Genomic DNA, 12,500 nt, shown 5'->3' on the forward strand with positions numbered 1-12,500 from the left:
TATGTTTTCTATTTTACATTTGTTTCCTTCTATATATTGTCTTATTTTACATATCTTTACATCTATCTATCTATCCATCTACCTCTTGTTACTGGCTGTAAATCTGCCTATCTGTAAGTTTGATCTATACGACAACTCTATATATATGTTTCAATACACATCTGCCTTTATATACATCTGACCCCCTGCCCCCCTAAACCTGTCTATTGATATATCTATTCCATTACACATCTGCCTGCATGCATACACCTGCTACCTCAACTACATATCTGACTATTGTACAAGTGTCCTGCCTGCCTTTACAAATCAGTTCTTCCTCTCACGCACCTGATCAGTCTTTTCTACACTTGTTTTTCCTCCTTTCTCTCTAACATTCTTTCTTCACTTTTCATGTTCTCTTTCGTCACCCCTTTACTCTTCCTCCTCTCCATTCTTCCTTCCTTTTCCTCATCTCTTTGATTGCATAGTTTCACTCCTTTATTTATCTCACTCTTCCCCTCTACGTTTTATTTTCTCTCATTTCATCTTTTATTTCCTTCACCTTCCTTCCCGTTCCAATTCCTCTCCTTTAATTTTCTATACACGTACTTTTTTTTTCCTTCTTACACACACCTGACTATATTTATACACACCTGTCTTCCCAACACTAATATTTATGATCTTTACATAAGTATTCTGCAACTATTTATTTTCGTGCCCTTTGGATCATTTCTTATACAAATTATTTCAACAGTAACATTGGTATTGGAATGAATAAAGCAGATGATGATGATGATGATGATGATGAAGAAGAAGAAGGAAAAGAAGAAGATGAAGAAGAAGAAGAAGAAGAAGAAGATGAATGAGAAGAAGAAGAATGAGAAGAAGAAAAAGAAGAAAAGAAGAAGAAAAAAGAAGGGGAAAAGAAGAATGAGAAGAAAACGAAGAAGAAGAAGAATGAGAAGAGCAATAATAGTGAGAATAACAACAACAACAGAATATGAATGAGCAGAATAAGAATAACAACAACAACAACAAATACACACCTGCTAATTGCATACACATCTCTTCCACACACCTGCTCACTCAGTACGAATACACCTGGCTCTCTTCCACCCACACCTGCCAATAATAAGCCTGCCTTCTCCACACCTGTCCTCATAAACTCTTACACCTGGCTCTCTCCCAACCCCGCACACACCTGTTACCTGCATACCTGTCTTTCTTCCTCACCTGTCATCGCTTTTGCAATACTCAGATAGAGGTCATGGCGAAGATAATGCAATAGTGTCTCTCTCTCTCTCTCTCTCTCTCTCTCTCATGCAAGGGTGAAGGTGACCAGGGAGGAAGCGAAGCGTGGAGAGGAGAGAATGGAGGAGGAGGAGGAGGAAGAGGAGGAGGTGCAGATGGAGGAGAGGGGGGCAAAGGAGAGAAGGGAAACATGGGAACACAGGAGAAGCAGATAGCCGGAGGAGAGAAAAATGAGGTGGAGGAGGAGGAGGAAGAGGAGGAGGAGGAAGAAGAATGAGGTGTGGGAGAAGGATTATTTGCAGAGGTGAGTAAAAATCTCGTGTGTAAACTCGCATGTATGTCTACCTTTGTGTACGTATATAGACACACAAGGTCAGCGACATGCACACACACACACACACACACACACACACTCACACACACACACAGCCTCCAATTTCCGGTGCGTATCTAAAATATGCACATACCCAAGACCTCCTCCCTTCCTCTCTTCTCCTCCTCCTCCTCCTATTATGGCAACATCCTCCTCCTCCTCCTCCTCCTTCGTACCACTCCCAGTTCATGCCTCAAAAAGCGTCTATTTAAAGCACTTTGTTGATGTTATTTTGTCTGTTTACCTCTTTGCCTTACCTGTGTGTGTGTGTGTGTGTGTGTGTGTGTGTGTGTGTGTGTGTGTGTGTGTGTGTGTGTGTGTGTGTGTGTGTGTGTGTGTAATAAGTTTTTTATTCTCCTCGCTCTCGTGTCTCGTTACGTTCGGTTATTGCCTTTTGTCGCAGGTTATTGTCTGTCTGTTTTACTGTTGGTGTTTGATAATAATAATAGGAGGTCGCTGCCTGTTTGATTCTCTATTTCCGCTTTTTGTTCGTCTGTGCACACCTATTAAACTTTCCACCTGTCTTCTATTCCTTACCTATAACCTGCTGGCATTTCTAGCTGTTCCTTGTTCCTTATAATCTTTCTCTCTCTTACTATTTCTACCTATTACCTTTTACTTGTCTATTTCTACTTACCTTTTATCTTTTACTTATTCTGTCTAACCTTCTACCTGTCTTCTATTCATTACTCTTCATCCATTTTCATATTTACCTGTCTCTAATCCACTACTTATCACCTGTCTCCATTTCTACCTGTTCTCTGTTCCTTACTCGTTGTCTCCAATTTTTTTACCTATTTCAAATCCCTTACCTTTCATTTATCTCCATTTCTATCTACCTCCCATTCATTAGTCACTATTTATCACCATTTATAAGCATATTCTCTCCTTTAAGTACTACCTGTCTCCATTTCTACCTATCTCACATTCATTAATTATCACTTACATTTATTCTATTTCCATTTTATTTTCTACAAGTTTATACCATTCCTTGCTTTTTGCTTTAATTCTGTCCTTTTTTTCTTACCTGCCTACCTGTTAATTTACCTTCTCTTACCTATTCTTAGCCTGTTATTATTATCGACCTCTCATTACCTTTAATCTCTTATATTACTTTTTCATGCAAGGCTGTTATTAATTACTATTCTTATCTTAGCCCTCCTCCCCCTCCTCCCTCTCCCTCTTTCTCTCATTCACGACCTTTATCCTCCTCCTTACCCCACTTCCTTCTCCTTCTCCTCTTAGCTTGCAATGTTATCCTCTCCTCCATATGCAAGGCAGTCAATATTTACTGTATATTTGCTTTGGTCCTCCTCCTCCTCCTCCTCCTCCTCCTCCCTCCCTCTTTTCCCTCCCTTTATTATCTCTCTCTCTCTCTCTCTCTTCTTCTTCTTTTCATCCTCCTCTTCTTACGTAACTTTCATCAATTTCCTCTCGACTACATGCAAGACTATCATTATTCACTGTTTCTCCTCCTCCTCCTCCTCTTCTTTTCTTAACTTCAATTTTCTCTCTTCTACATGCAAAACTGTCATTATCTACTGTATCTATCTTGGTCCCCTTCCTCCTCTCCCTCCCCCTCCTCCCTATCTTTATCCACCTGTGCCCGCCCTTCCATACCTGCCTATCTACCTGTAAGGACGTCTATTATCTATCCAGGTAAGCACTCTCTCTCTCTCTCTCTCTCTCTCTCTCTCTTTCTAGCGTGAGAAGAGTCAATAAAACCTTACTCTCACCCTCTCTCCCTTATGTTTCTCTCTCCCTCTCTCTCTCCTCTTCTGTTTCTCTCCTTCTCCTCCTCCTCCTCCTCAGGGACTTAAGGGAATGGTTACGTCACGCATCACTGCCCCTCACCGCCCCCCCTGACCCCCCCGTACCCACCCCCCTTAGATGGCAGGAAGGGAACTGACCACATAATGGATGACTGGGTTATCGTCCCTGTGTGTGTGTATGTCCCTGTGTGTGTGTGTGTGTGTGTGTGTGTGTGTGTGTGTGTGTGTGTGTGTGTGTGTGTGTGTGTGTGTGTGTGTGCTTTCTTATCTCATATTTACGCCTGTACTTGCATTGTCATTCACCTTTTCTTTGCCTCTCTCTCTCTCTCTCTCTGAAGAGAGAGAGAGAGAGAGAGAGAGAGAGAGAGAGAGAGAGAGAGAGAGAGAGAGAGAGAGAGAGAGAGAGAGAGAGAGTCGAGGTGGTCAGTGAAGGCGGAATGCAACCCTCCTCCTCCTTTTCCTCTCCTCCAGAAGGGACACAAAGACCTGGAGGAAGTGTGACGTCATGTTCTCTCCCAGCATCCCCCTCCCCCCTTTTATCTCCCTTACCTCTCCCACCTTTCCTCCCTTCCTCCTCCCCGTATCACCTTTTCCCTCCTTCCTCTCTTTCCATTCCTCGGTTCACCTCCTCTCCTAACAATGCCTCCTCCTCCTCCTCCTCCGCTTCCTCCACCTGTCCTCTTCCTCTTCATTTACTTTCTCCTCACTTCCCTTTTACTCTTTTCTTCCCTCTCTTCCTCCTCCATTACTTTCTTCCTCTTATGTCCCTTTTTCTCTGTTTTACTTTCCCTTCCATTTCCATTACATTCCCCTTGCGTCCCTTTTCCTCTTCTCTTTCCATTACTTCATCTTGTTCATTATTCCATTTTCTTTTTTTTTATATTTATTTACAACCCCTTTTATCTATTTCTCCTTTACCTCCTCTTTTTATTGATATTTTCTTTTCTCCTTTATTCTTTCTCTTATTCATCTCCTTCCTCTTTCACATTCTATCCCTTTTCCTTCCTCCTATTTATCCTCTCTCACTACCTCCTTTCATTTATTTTGTTACATATTCTTTTTTTTTATTCTCTTTCTTTTTCAAAATTTTATCGATTCACCTTTTCCATCCTCATTACTCTCAATAAAATCACTTTCATCCTCCTGTTCATCTTCCCTTTCCCTTAACCAGACCTCCCTTAACTCCCTTTCCATACTTTCTCCTCACAACCCTGCATCAGTGAAGGGACCAAACAACAGGTAGGCAAGGTTGACGACGCTCCCCTGATGCAGGTGTGCGCCTCACCTGTGTGTTGCTGAGGTGTGTCTGGGGGATGGCTGGCTGGCTCTCCCTTCCTCCCACCCTCCTATTACACCCACATTTATTTTATTCTTATTTTCGTTTGATTTTTATTCCGGGATTAAAAATATCCACCACTTACAAAAGAGCAAAAGTTATATTGTTAGGTTATTTATTTAACTAGTATTATTTTATTTACTTAGTGACTAGACTTTTTGATCGTAAACAGAGACATTTGAAAGCTTTAAGTGTTTTTTTTACCTCCACCCCTCCCAGACAACCATTACACTCCACTAAACACACACACACACACACACACACACACACACACACACACACACCTAACACATGATACTTATATATACACTTTTCCTTTTCTTCCTTCTTTGTCATTTCCTCTTCCTCCTATTCTATCTTTTTACTCAATTATTTTTTTCTTCCTCCTCTTTCTACTCCATTTTTTTCTCATTCTTTATTTTCACCTTTCTTTCCCTTATCCCTTTATTTTTTGTTTATTCTTCACCTCCTCCTTTCTTTTCTCATGTATTTTTTGTTTCTCTTCTCTTCCTTAATTTTTTTTTCTATATTTCTTTTATTTTTCCCCATGCCATTTATCCCTATGCTGTCCAATTCCCTAATGCACGAGTTATCCAGCATCTAAACTCTTTCATGCTCTTAAACTGAGGCAAATCTGGAGCAGTTTTTCTTCAAGTGTTATTCTTCTCTCTTACGACTTAAACTTTTTGGAAGGGAAGTAACAAAGCACCTACTTAACTAAACTGAATTGCTTTTGCTGAAATTCTATCTTATTTATGGGAGCTGTATAGTGCTAATCTTTTGGCCTGTCTCCACCATACGAAAAACACCCTCCCCGCATAGTGTAACATATACCTATAGTTTTACACCCTCAGCTTCCGTTTCCTACATCTTTACACCCTGAAATCACACCCTTGAAACTTACACCCACCTCTCTACACTCGACACCCACTCCCCGTCTCTCCTCTATGCCTCCACACTCCCCATCTACACCCATCCCCTCTACACCCAGCAATACCCGTTCCCACGCCCATCCATACCCGACCTCCCTTTCAGCAACCTCTTTCAACCCCATTCACTAAATTAGCTATACCTTTCACACCTGCCCTCCACACCTAAATGTCACACCTGGCGGGCAATTTGTACGTCACACCTGCCGCTTCCATACAAACCTAGATAAATAGATATATTGATAAGTGGGTGGATAGATAGATATTGATAAAAACATGAAAAAAAACCACTGCGCACACACTCACACACACACACACGTCAACACATTCACTTCACACCTACATAAGTTCGTTATATACCTGTAGAAGTAGAACATTCTCTCTCTCTCTCTCTCTCTCTCTCTCTGTATGACTAACCAGTACATGTATATCGACCAGTAAGTCACCACTACCACCACAATCACCATCACCACCTTCACCATCACCACCACCACCACCATCACCACCACCACCCCCACCTTCACCACCACCACCACACAAACTCATCGCCCCCCTTCCCTCCTTTCTCGAACCAGACTTCAGTAATCCACATTCTCCACCCCCCATCACCACCACCACCAGTCAGCCACACCTTACCCCCCCTTATCGCCCCCACCTAAAAAGGACCATGCAACCCCCACCTGACAAGACAACCACCTCCACCACTTCCACCCCCAACCAACCACGTCATGGTCGATCTGGGTACACACACACACACACACACACACACACACACACACACACACAGGGGGAGGAAGAAAACAAGAAAGAAGGAAAGAGGAAATATAAGTGTGGGTGCAGGAAGAGAAGGAGGAGGAGGAAGAAGATGGAGGGAGAAAGGTCAGGGAGAGAGGATAATGGGGGAGTGGGGATGGGGCAGGGGGAGGGAAATATACCTGTCCCATTACCTGTCTACCTCTCCTTCACCTTTCCTTCTTTCCTTATAACATTTACGCAGACCCATTCATTGCTATACACTATCATTATTTCTCTCTCTCTCTCTCTCTCTCTCTCTCTCTCTCTCTCTCTCTCTCTCTCTCTCTCGCGTCTTGTCCTTCCGTCCCTCCCTTGTTCATCTGCCGTGGATAATACGTTCCTCTCTTGTCTCGAAGGGAGGGAGGGAAGGTGGAGGGAGGTAAAATGGAGGGAGAGAGGGAGGGCAGATGGAGGGAGAAGATAGACCGAGAGAGGAGAGTGAGGTAAGGAGAAAAAGAGGAAATGGAAGGAAGTGTGCGATAATGTGATTGAAGGATAGAAATAGAGGAAAGGAAGGGAATAGAGGAGGGACGAATATGCGGGAGAAAGGAAGAACAAGGAGGAGGGAGAGACGCAAGGAGGGAACTTGAATGAAGGATATTAAATGAGGAAAGAAAGGGAGTAGAGAAGGGATGAAAGGAAGGGAATAGAGGGAGGGGAGAGAAGAGAGGGAGGAAGAGGGAGAGAGAGTAAAAGTGAGCAGATGTGGAAGTTTACCTTTAATGAGATCTTCAGGTGTGTGTGTGTGTGTGTGTGTGTGTGTGTGTGTGTGTGTGTGTGTAGGAGGAGGTGGAAGTTACTGAAGCGTGGTAAGTGTCTTGGTGCTGGTGGTAGTGAAGATGGTGTAGTAGTAGTAGTAGTAGTAGTAGGAGTGGTGGAGGTGATGTTGGTGGATGTATTAAACAGCTGTATATACTTCCTTCCACCATAAACACCACCTCCACCACCACGTCACTACTTCCGCTTCCACTCCCTCCCACACCACCACCACCACCACCACCAACAACAAACACGGACAAGCATAAACACCACTTCCTCTAACCTCCACCTATCACCACCACAACTATCATCACCAACTAGCCTCTTCACATTTACCACAACCACTACCACCACCATCACCACTACTACTACTACCACCACAAATCCCACAATTCACCTATACCACTAACCACTACTTTATATTTAGGTTGACTTACGTAACTCTAGCGAACGTTATATTCGTTAAACTAGTCTATTGTTAAGATTACCATGTGAAATTGGAGGAGCAGGAGGGGGAGGAGGAGGAGGAGGAGGGGAAGAAGGAGGAGGGGGAGGGGGCATGACTCATGACGACACTTTGTCTAGGAAGCAGTGCCACTAGAATGAGAGAGAGAGAGAGAGAGAGAGAGAGAGAGAGAGAGAGAGAGAGAGAGAGGAGGGTTGAACGTGCCTGGTCTGTGAGTCACAACGGCTCCCACCCAACCACCCTCTTCCCCACCCTCTCTCTCTCTCTCTCCATCTCCCTCCCTCCTCCTCTCTCTCCCAGCCTCTTCCTCCTCCTCCTCCTCCTCCCTCCAGCCTCCACACGATTCAAATCCTGCTTTAGCAAACGGGCTGGCCCACCTTGCTCTCTCTCTCTCTCTCTCTCTCTCTCTCTCTCTCTCTCTCTCTCTCTTCTTGCCTCATTCCAACATCCGTATCTGACGCGACAGGATAGTAAGCATATCTCTCTCTCTCTCTCTCTCTCGGCCCAGAGCTGGATGGAATTTTTTCTTGTCTTCATCTGATATTTTTGCAACAAAGAAAAAAAAAAGGAAAAAAACGATGATGGTGAGGAGGAGGAGAAGGAAAAGGAGGAAGAAAAAAAGGAAAAGACGATGATGAAAAATGTTCTCAGAAAAATATCAAAATAGTCCCACGTTTTATCTCCTCCACCTCCTCCTCCTTCACCTCCCCAGCTCTTCCTTCCCGCCTCTCTTCTCTAGTTCACACAGTTATCTCCACACGCTCCCTCCTCCTCCTCATCTCATCCTATATCTATTCCAGACATAAAACCCCCCCGCATCTCTCCTCTCTCTCTCTCTCTCTCTCTCTCGCCACCGTTCCTCCTCAGATCCTCCTCGCATACCTCTGACCTCCTCCTCCTCTTCTTCCTCTTCCTTCTCCTTTTCCTCTTTCATTCTCTTACTCTTCCATTTCCAGATTCTCCTTTTCCTTTTCTCCATATCATTTCCTTTCTTCTTCTTGCTCCTTTTCCTACCATCCTCTTCTATTTTATCCTTTTCTCTCTTCTTCCTCTTTTTTTTCTCTCTTCCCGTTACAGCATCTCTCTTCCTCTCTCTCTCTCTCTCTCTCTCTCTCTCTCTCTCTCTCTCTCTGAATCGCTACCATCCATACCCCCCCCTTTGTCACCTCTCCCTCCCTCCTTCTCTCCCTCTTCTCTCCGTGGTCAGGTGAGAGGCGTTGGTATGCAGGAGGCAAACGGTATGGTGGCCCTGGAGGGAAAAACAGGCTGGGTGGAGGAAAGTTCAGCGGGGGAGGGAAAAAGTATATGAGAGTGGAGGGAGGTATATGAGGATGGAGAAGTGGAGGGAGGAAAATATGAAGATGAGGGGGAAGAAAAATATGAGGAAGTGGAGATAAATAGGAGAGGAAAACGGTATGTATAGGAGTGGAGAGAGAGACGAAGAAGTGGAGGAAAATATGAGGATGTGGAGGGAGGTATAGTAGGAAGTGGAGGAGGAAATGTGAGAGGATGTGGAGGAAGAAATATAGGAGGAAAAGGAGGGATAACGCAATGGAGGAAGAAGTTGGAGGAAAGTTAGGGAGGAAATGGAGGAGAGTAAGGGAGGAAAACTGTGAGGAAGTGGAGGAAAGCGAGGGAGGAAAACTGTGAGAAATTGGAGGAAAGTAAGGGAGGAAAACTGTGAGGAAGTGGAGGAAAGTAAGGGAGGAAAACTGTGAGAAGAAGTGGAGGAAAGCGAGGGAGGAAAACTGTGAGAAATTGGAGGAAAGTAAGGGAGGAAAACTGTGAGGAAGTGGAGGAAAGTAAGGGAGGAAAACTGTGAGAGGAAGTGGAGGAAAGTGAGGGAGGAAAACTGAGAGAAATTGGAGGAAAGTAAGGGAGGAAAACTGTGAGGAAGTGGAGGAAAGTAAGGGAGGAAAACTGTGAGAGGAAGTGGAGGAAAGCGAGGGAGGAAAACTGTGAGAAATTGGAGGAAAGTAAGGGAGGAAAACTGTGAGAGGAAGTGGAGGAAAGTGAGGGAGGAAAACTGTGAGAAATTGGAGGAAAGTAAGGGAGGAAAAAAATGTGCATGAGGCGGTGAGGGAGGAAAATGAGAGGAAGTGGATGGAAAAAGAGGGAGTGGAGATAAGTATGAGGGAGTGGAGGGAAAAAAAGTGTGTGAAGGAAAAAAAGTAAGGAAAAGTAAAGTTGGGGGGGACACACAATAGCTACTCGTTGCCTCGGTGCTCACCTCCGTGCATTGGTCAGCGAGTCTGTGGCGGGAAACAACCCATTACCCCGGGCCAGTGTGACATCCTCCACTTCCTAATATATCTCCTTCCACATCTTACATTTCCTCCTCCACTTCCTACTATACCTCCCTCCACATCCTTATATTTTCCTCCAATATCATTTTCCTCTCTTTCCTCCACTTCCTCACATTCTCCTTCCTTCACTTTCTCATCCTCAGTTGCCTTCCCCGGGTGGAGGGATGAAAATTTTTGAGGAAGTGGAGTAGGAAAGAATGAGGGAATGGAAGGGGAAAAAAATGACGTTTGTGGAAGAGTAAAAAAAATAGTGATAAAGGGAAAAATCACGATAGGAAAGAAATGGATGGATGAATTTTTTTGAAGTGGAGTAGGAAAGAATGAGGGAATGGAAGGGGGAAAAATGACATGTGTGGAAGAGTAAAAATGTGAAAAAAACGGGGAAATCACGATAGGATAGAAATGTATGGATGAATTTTTTTGAAGTGGAGTAGGAAAGAATGAGGGAATGGAAGGGGGAAAAAATGACGTGTGGAAGAGTAAAAATGTGAAAAAAGGGGGAAATCACGATAGGAAAGAAATGAATGGATGAAATTTTTTGAAGAAGTGGAGTAGGAAAGAATGAGGGAATGGAAGGAAAAAAATATATAGTGTGTGGAAGAGGAAAAAAGTGAGTGGAGGAGGAAAAAATGTGATTGTGGAGAAAAAAGTGTGATTGTAAAGAAAAGAAGTAATTGTAGAGAAAAGAGAACATGATTGTAAAATAGAAAAAAAATTAAAAGGAAAAAAAAAAAAAACTACGAATGAGGAGGAAAATAATGTACAAAATAAGGAGGAGGAAAATAATGTACAAAAATGCGTGGGACAGGAAAATGACGAAACTAAAAGGAAAAATAATGAAGGAAGGAAAAAAAAGAATAAATGTGGAGATAATTATTAGGCACGGCGGAATATAGTTAGGGTGGAGGAAAATGTGTGGAGGGAAAACAAGGAAAAGTGAGGTAAATGAAGGCCGAGCTTGGAGGGATAAACGGAGGAGAGAAAAATATGGCAGGAGTTAAACACGCCTGGAGGAAACATACGAGGAGGAGGAGGAGGAGGAGGAGGAGGGTTGTATATGAAGATGGAAACGAACACTAGGAGGAGGAAAAGGAGGAGGGAGGAGATGGAGAGGTTATATATACCAGAAAGAGGAGGAAGAAGAGGAGGAGGAGGAAGAGGAAGAAGAAGAAGAGGAGGAGGAGGAAGCCTGAGGGGGAGACAATTCGGAGGAGGAAGATGGTCAGCTGTGTGTAATAGGTTTTTTCCTCCCTCCCTCTCTCTTTTTTTCTCTCTTCCTCTTTCCTTTCTCACAATCATTATTTTCTAGTGTATTTCCAACCTTTCCTTTCCCCTTAGGTCCTGTCTGTCTGTCTGTCTGTCTGCGTCTCTCTCTCTCTCTCTCTCTCTCTCTCTCTCTCCAATGCTTTATCTTCCTTCCTTTAAACCCTTTCCTCCAATATCTCATCTCCATCTTCCTCCTCCTCCTCCTCGTCGTCCTCTCCTTCATCCACATAATAGGAATGACCTTGAGTGATGGGAAAGGTCCTTATGAGGAGACCACACCTGCTCACTCACCTGTCCGTGGTTACCTTTGTGTCTGTCTGTCTATCTGTCTGTCTAGGGTAGTGTGTGTCTGTGTGTGTGTCTTTGTCTAAACCGATCAATATACTTGACTATCGAATTTTCTGTTCTCCCTCTTTCTCCTTCCTCGTGTCTTATTCTTTCCTCTCTTCCATCTTTTCCTTCTCTTATCTTCTCTTCCATCTTTTCCTTCTCTTCTCTTCTCTTTCTTCTTTTCCTTCTTTCATTTTCTCTTCACTTCTTTCATCTCTTCCTTCTCTTTGTTTTTTGTTTTTGTCTGTGTGGGTGTTATTGTTCTTCAGTGTATCGGTTTGTTTATCCGTCCGTCCGTCTGTCTGTCTGTTCAGTGGTGTATACAGAATGCAGGACTAACCCATGCTCCCCCTTCCCCCTATTTTAAGATACTCAGTTAACTTCTGTCTGTCTGTTTGATTATCGACTAATTCCTTTTATTGCCTATTAGCTAATCTTAAGACATCAGATTCCTTCCCCCCTCCCGGTCCCTTATCATGCTACCCCCCTGGTCCCTTATCATGACCACTAAATATACGCCGCCTTGCATGCCTGTATCTGTCTGTCTGTGCCTGTCTCTACCTGCCTGTGTCTGTCTGTCTCTACGTATCTTACTCTGGCTGGCTGCTTTTCTTTTCATCTTTTTTTTCGAGGAAGATATTACTTTCTCTCTCTCTCTCTCTCTCTCTCTCTCTCTCTCCTGGTGTCGCTTAATCATCGCCTGACACACCTGAACGGCCTTTCCGGTCTAATAATGTCGCGCTGCCCGTCACGTGACCTTTGGTAATTATGTAGACGTGCGTGTGTGTGTTAGTATTAGTGTGTGTGTGTGTGTGTGTGTGTGTGTAAATATGTGGTAACTGTGTCTGCATGTCGCTTTTAGGACTTCATCGGTAGATATTACAAAGTTAGGCAAAGCATGCTCAAGATTTACGTTAGTACTGTTGTCGTCGCCGGTG

The 12,500-nt window shown here is 43.8% G+C and overlaps 1 protein-coding gene and 1 long non-coding RNA gene across 12 annotated transcripts in view; both read right to left on the reverse strand.

Moving 5' to 3' along the window:
- The window catches only part of LOC127003278 (nuclear distribution protein nudE-like 1), a 69,235-nt gene that overhangs the window by 36,480 nt on the left and 20,255 nt on the right, over positions 1 to 12,500 (reverse strand). The window lies entirely within an intron of this gene.
- LOC127003280 (uncharacterized) lies at positions 1,862 to 2,981 on the reverse strand. The gene is made up of 2 exons (XR_007757028.1): positions 2,237 to 2,981; positions 1,862 to 2,198 (listed from the first exon to the last, which is right to left on the reverse strand). It is a non-coding gene; the product is annotated as an uncharacterized LOC127003280 (long non-coding RNA).

Source organism: Eriocheir sinensis, chromosome 25, assembly GCF_024679095.1.
Source record: "Eriocheir sinensis breed Jianghai 21 chromosome 25, ASM2467909v1, whole genome shotgun sequence".
Classification (NCBI taxonomy): Eukaryota; Metazoa; Arthropoda; class Malacostraca; order Decapoda; family Varunidae; genus Eriocheir; species Eriocheir sinensis.